A 6,593-nucleotide genomic window follows, 5' to 3' on the forward strand; every position below is an offset into this window, starting at 1 on the left:
TAAGTGTCATTGAGTTGGTTATGACTCATAGTGACCTTGTAAGTGTATGGATATTACCCTGTCATAAACAGTATTATTTTTCAAGATAAGTCTTGAAATGTTTTCTCTGATAATGAATGTGACACCATTCCTCTTCAATCTGTCATTCCTCATGTAGTAAAACAAATGGTTGTCTGATTTTAAATGACCAATACCAATCCATTTCAGCACATTAATGTGTGGGATTTCAATCCTTATGTGTTCCATTTAAATTTTGATGACTTCCAATTTTCCTAGATTCATACCTTGTACATTCCATTTTCTGATTATCAGTTCATGTTTACAGCTCTTTCTTCTCATTTTGAGTCATGCCCCATCAGCAAATGAAGTGGGGTGACCCTGCTGGTATTTGAAACACCAGTAGCATAGCTTCCATCAACACAGCAACACACAAGCCACCACAGTACTACAAACTGACATACATGCAGGGCCATTCTGGGAGTTGTTGTTAAGTGCCGTCAAGTCAGTTCCCACTCACAGTGACCCTGAATAGTGTTTCCAAGGAGCAGCTGGTGAGTTTGAACTGCCAATCTTGAGATTCACACAACCTTGAGGTCCAGTGCACAGTGCCATATCAGACAAGTAAAAAAAAATATAATTCCAAGATTATATTGTCACAAAGTGATAATGATATATGCAATTACAAATTGCTATAATTTGATGAACTAGACTTTTGCCTATGATTGCAGTGACTCAAAATTCCAACCAGAATGAAAGGATTCTTCACATCAAGGAACAACCTTGTTTCCTCAGTGTACTGGGTTGATAGGTGATGGTGGTTATGTGCTCTGGAGTTGGTTCCAACTCATAGTGACCCAGGATAGGGTTTCTGAGGCTGTAAATCTTTACAGGAGCAGAGAACTCCATCTTTCTCCTGTGGAACTGGGTTGACAGGGATGAGAAATTTAGACATTGGTTATCAAAAATGAGGGGCTATGAGGCATGAAGTAACTGGCTTACAAGTTTTCATGAGTGTGCTTAATTTTAAAATGAGGTGGGTAAGGTAGAATTGTTACTGAATAGTTTCTTTTTTTCAGATGGATCTGGTGAAAGATGATGGGGAATGACCGTGATAGGATTTTATGACTCAGTTGTGAATAATTGTTAGCAGGATTGATTGTGATTGTCACAACTGTCATTGTAGAAAATGTGTAACTAAAAGGAAGGAGTAGTTAATCTGTCATTTCAGAAACAGATGATCCCAGGACCATCAAGAAAGAAGAGCATGAGTGGAGGATGAAATCCCTACTTAGGAAAGCGACAACAGCAAAAGCAATGTCAGAGGTGGTGGCATGGAGAAACAGAGCAATCGTGGGCTCTTGGCCCATGGACTGAGAAAGGCGGTGCACCTGCGAGCAAGAGACTGGCTGGCAGAATATGCCCTTTGGACATTTAAATGAATAGATACTTTTTTAATTAAGTGTACATCAAATATTTTTGCCTTGTTCATTAGTGAAATATAAGATATAAATGGGGAGCCACAGGGAAGAAGTATGATAAATGTTGCAGGGCAGGGATTCTAATTTTTTTTTTTTTTTTAAAGTTAATTAACATAGACTTTTAGCCTTGTAGGTATATTGATACATTTCCAGAGTTAGCATATTAAGGCAGGGGACTAGGGGACCTCTTGGAAAGAGTTACTAGGAAAGCAAACGGGGTTTCTTTGATTCTATACTGTACCCCCAGTGCCTACGACATATACAGTAGGCATTCAGTAGTGTTTATTGAGTGGATTTTCAATGGTAGATCATTTCTAAGAACTGTAACCCCCTGGAGAATCTCTCTGAACAGCTATGATGGGCCCTCACGTGGCCCATCCCCCAACACCTGCTTTGTTACCACTCCAAGTGTCCAGGAGACAGGGAGCCTAGGAGGCCTCTTGTAAGGAGAAAGCATTAATCACAAGATCTTGACCATTTTATAGTCTGTTTACTATAAATAGATCACCATAAGATTTTTGCATTTGACTTCCTTGTACAAAATAACTGGTTTTACCCACCTTGAAGGACGAACTTTGCTTGGGGGCAGAGGGGAACACTAGCCCTTGGGAGGAGCTGAACCAGAGTTGCCCACTTCCCACATCCCAGAAAGTTTTGTCTACTCCTACCAGATGCTTTATAAGGAGCTCTGGTAGCATAGTGGTTACGAATTGGGCTGCAAACCACAAGGTCAGCAGTTCGAAACTACAAGCTGTTCCACAGGAGAAAGATGAGGCTTTCTGCTCCCATAAAGACTTACAGCCTTGGAAACCCTGTACAGGGTCACTATGAGTCAAAACCGACTCCACAGCTTATAACATAACAACAACAGTGGATTCTATCTTGAAGAAATGCTGCTTACATACCCAATTAGCATGGCCCCACTTAAAGGGGCCACTTCCTGGAAATTCCTACCTATCCCTATGAATAAACATGATGATTTTTCCCTAACCTCCCCCCCAAAAAAATATGTGCAATTAATTTTAAACTATCAGACAGTAGATTATCAAGGGAAGGCTTGAAGAGGATCAAGTTGTAGATGCCCTGAGAATTCAAAGAAGGAAAAATTCCACATCCATTTCAGAAGGGCACCTGGGGGAAGGTGAAGATGGAATTAAATCTTAAAGGAGAGGGGAAAAGGGAAAGGGGAATGGGGGTGAGGATAAAACAATATGCACATTGCTCACACCTAGTGTGGATCATAAATTCAGTACAAATTCAGACTACAATAAGTTTAGGAGGTCAGGTAGTGAGTAGGTACAAGCATGAATGAATTCCAGGTCTACTGCCTATTACTAGCTGTGTGATCTTGGACAATCACTTGAGCTATGCCACATTGACTTTGATTATCCAGCATTGCACTCTTTCCTTCCTGAACAGTCTTTGGATTCAGTCTTAATGGAAATCTATGCCCTGGGCAACCAGTGTGTATGAGGACATCTGACCTGGTCTTAGTCATTTACATGCAGCCTCCAAGGCTTGATCAAGAGATGCAAAGATGAAGAGAAGGTCAGAATTCTTTAATAGCAAATACTGTCTTCCAGCATGTTCTGGAACGACCATCTTCTGTAGCATCAGAGACCATAGTATGACTGGTTAGTTTCTGCTGGAAAATAGTTGTTGTGCCCTCTATTTCTTGATCATGAGATTGCCTTGGTTCCTGCTCATTTACTAAGCTAGTTTCTTCTGACTTCTGCAGGTTTTCTGAGTCTCTTATATTCGTCTAATAAATTTCACATTTACTTAAGTTAGCCTGACACTTTTACTTAAGTTAGTCTGACACTCTTAACCAAAAAAATTCTTAAGTGATAACACACAGAAACATTTCCACGTAAGCTTATTCATGAGGATACAAAGTTGAACAGAATCCCATGGCAACTAGGAATAACTGGAACAAATTTGAACAGGAAGATATTTAGGATATGCTGAAATTGGGATGCCTGTGAAGTATCCAGGCAGAAATATCTAGTAGTCATTTGAATATTCTTAATTGGAACTCAGCAGAGAGAATCCTGGGCTGTCAATAAAGATTTTGGTGCTATTGACTTAGAGATAACAGTCAAGCCATGAGAAAGGAAGAGATGGCCCAGGAAGAGGGAACAAAGAGAAGAGGGTCCAGCATGGAATTAGGGAGAGCACCAACATTTAAAGATGATAAAAGAAGATGAACTAATGGAAAATGAAACTCTTCAGACAATACTCTCTAAAAGAGAGAGTCAGAGGGAAAAGATGCCAAGGAAACTACAGGAGGGCCTATCAATAAGGAGGCTGTCAAAATGTCTCAGAGAGAAAAGAAATTAAAATGTCCTTGGAAACCTCAGTAAGGCTCTTTTAGTGAAGTAGAGGAATGAATAGGCGAGAAAGTGGAGGCAGCAAATGTAGAAGATCCATACAAGAAACTTGAATGTGAAAAGAAAGGGAGTAGTGATGAAAGTGGAAATGGGCAGGTGAGGATCAAACTGTGAATTCTGAGAGAGAACAGACTAGAGGGTGTTTCTATGCTGAGAACAAGAAGACAGAATGAGGCTGATTAACAGAAATGGATGCAGGTTCTCTGGGAAGCCAGGAGACTAAGGGAAAGGAGGCAGGGCTCATGAAAACTGGCTGGCCTGGGAAGAAGTAGCAATACATGACTTGAAATGGCAACCAAGGGGTATAAAAGTCCCTTCATATAAATTTGTAGGTGAAATTACATAGACTCAGTGCCTCTAAAGTAAGTTTTCATTAGTTTTGTCAGCAACCTGTTGGTTTTGATGACCAATTGTTGGCATAGTAAGGTGGTTTGGTGTACTGACTGGATCCACATTGCCTGCCTTTGATAGCCCAGCTCTACTGCTCAACAGCTGTGTTAGAAATGAAGCCTGATGTTGTACAAAAAGACACTCAGTAAGACTAAATTACCTCAGCAAGGCAAAATATACTTCTGCAGAACGGTGCGTGCATGTACCTGTACAAGAACAGGCTAGCGAGCATGCCAAGTGGGCAGTCCACTCAGGTTTTATCCCTGATGCAAGTCTTAGGGCTGTGCCTTACCGCATTGGCTAGGGTTTTGACCACAGGCTTTTTCCTTATGCTGTTGGCTAATTCAAACTTCTAAGGTGCACATTCTTCATACTCACTTCAGGAAGTAGCAAAAAGTGAACGAAAGGTCACCAGAATACAATAAGCAGGATTATAATAATTTTGAAGAAAAGACACTCATTCTCACAGCTGTGGGATTTTGGTCAAGTTACTTAATCTCCCTGTGCCTCATTTTCCTCATTTGTAAAAAGGAGAGGTGGCAGACTTAAAATAAGTGCTACTGCAAGGTTGGTGGTTCAAACCTACCAGAGACTCCTTGGAAATCCTATACAGGGTCGTTATGAGTTGAAACCAACTTGACTTCATGTAACAACAACAACATAGAGAAGTTTATTCTCAAGGAAATGGCTCACAACTGTAGAGTCCCAGGTCTCCAAGGACAGAGAGAGAGTCTTTTTCACATGTCCATTATATTGGGAGCAGGTCATACCCTCAAGGAAACATTCCTTCAAATGATTGGCTGCTCATAGCCATTCATCATAGAGTTAACTATACCTGTATTAAATTTCATCACCAGTGAAATAAGCACATCTTAACTGCTAAACCACTGGGAATCCTGATCTAGTTAAGTTGACACAAAATCCTAACTATTACAGTCCACCTTTGTCAACTTAACACCTATAAACTATATGCATAATCTCTAAATAAAGAAAATTGTAAAGTCATACTTGTGCCTAACATGATATAACTAAAACATGTACAACCAAAAACACACTGGACCCACTTCCATCTTATATGTCACGAACAAAGCACAAGTATTTGATGCACACATACAAAACAAAAAAATTATATTCATTTAAATGTCCACAAGACACATTCTGCAAGCCAGCTTCCTGCCCATAAGCACACCACCTTACTCAGTCCATGGGCCAGCTGCTCTGTCTTTCCATGGCACCGCCTCTGCTTTTGCTTTTTTTCCAGGCAGGGATCCCATGTTCCACTCATGCTCTTCCTTCTTGATGGTCCTGGGATCATCTGTTCCTGAAATGAAACATTAACTACTGCCCACTTTTAGTTACACATCGTCTACAATTACAATTTTGACAATCACAATTAATTCTATTAACAGTTACTCAGAAATGAAATAATAAAATCCCATCAGCCAAAGCATGAGGACGTCCGCCATGGGGCTCATCTTAATTAGACTTTGGGGTGTGGGAAAGGAAAAAAAAAATCTGTGTAATCTATGCCCACACCACCAATGTGGGCCAAACAGTAACCACCACACTACTCTTCTCTTGTTGCTGTTGAGTACCGTGGAGTTGGTTCTGACTCATAGTAACCCTGCACAGGGTTTCCGAGGCTGCAAATCTTTACAAGAGCAGAACGCCTCATCTTTCTCCCACCAAACAGCTGGTAGTTTCAAAATGCAGACCTTGAGGTTAGCAACCCGATTTGTAACCACTATGCTACCAGAGCTCCTTCTATAGTTAGTATAAATGTGAGGGCACCCTTCTTGGTAACTGAACTTATAACCAATGAAACTGGGGTGGCCCCTAACCCTTCTTGCATGCCAACAAACACAAATGCAAAATGCCATCTATCAAAGTAGATTAGTCCTGGACTACTTATTAGCCGTGGAAGGAGGAGTATGTGGGAAGTTTAATTTTACCAACTGCTACATAGAAATGCATGATCAGGGTCGGGCAGTAGAAGATCTTGTTAAAAAAAAGTGCAGAAAGTTGCCCATGTTGCTGTGCAAATCTGGAATGGGTGGAACCCCAGAGCTTATGAGGAGGATGGTTCTCCACCTTTGGCGGGTTCAAGAGCCTGATAGGTAGAGTTCTGTTCTTACTTGGAATTTGCCTAATCATTCCATGTCCTCTCCCACTAGCAATCAGGGTCATATGGACTACCATAGAAACAATAATCAGTCGAAAAGGAATCTCACAATTACTCTATGTTAAGTACCAGCAACTCCTACAGGAACCACCAGATGGTAAGGCTCTGATTAACTAAGTAATTATTGTTGTTATATGCCATGGAGTGGGTTCC

The sequence above is a fragment of the Chrysochloris asiatica genome, unplaced genomic scaffold (genome assembly GCF_000296735.1).
Source record: "Chrysochloris asiatica unplaced genomic scaffold, ChrAsi1.0 scaffold00003, whole genome shotgun sequence".
In the NCBI taxonomy this organism is placed as follows: Eukaryota; Metazoa; Chordata; class Mammalia; order Afrosoricida; family Chrysochloridae; genus Chrysochloris; species Chrysochloris asiatica.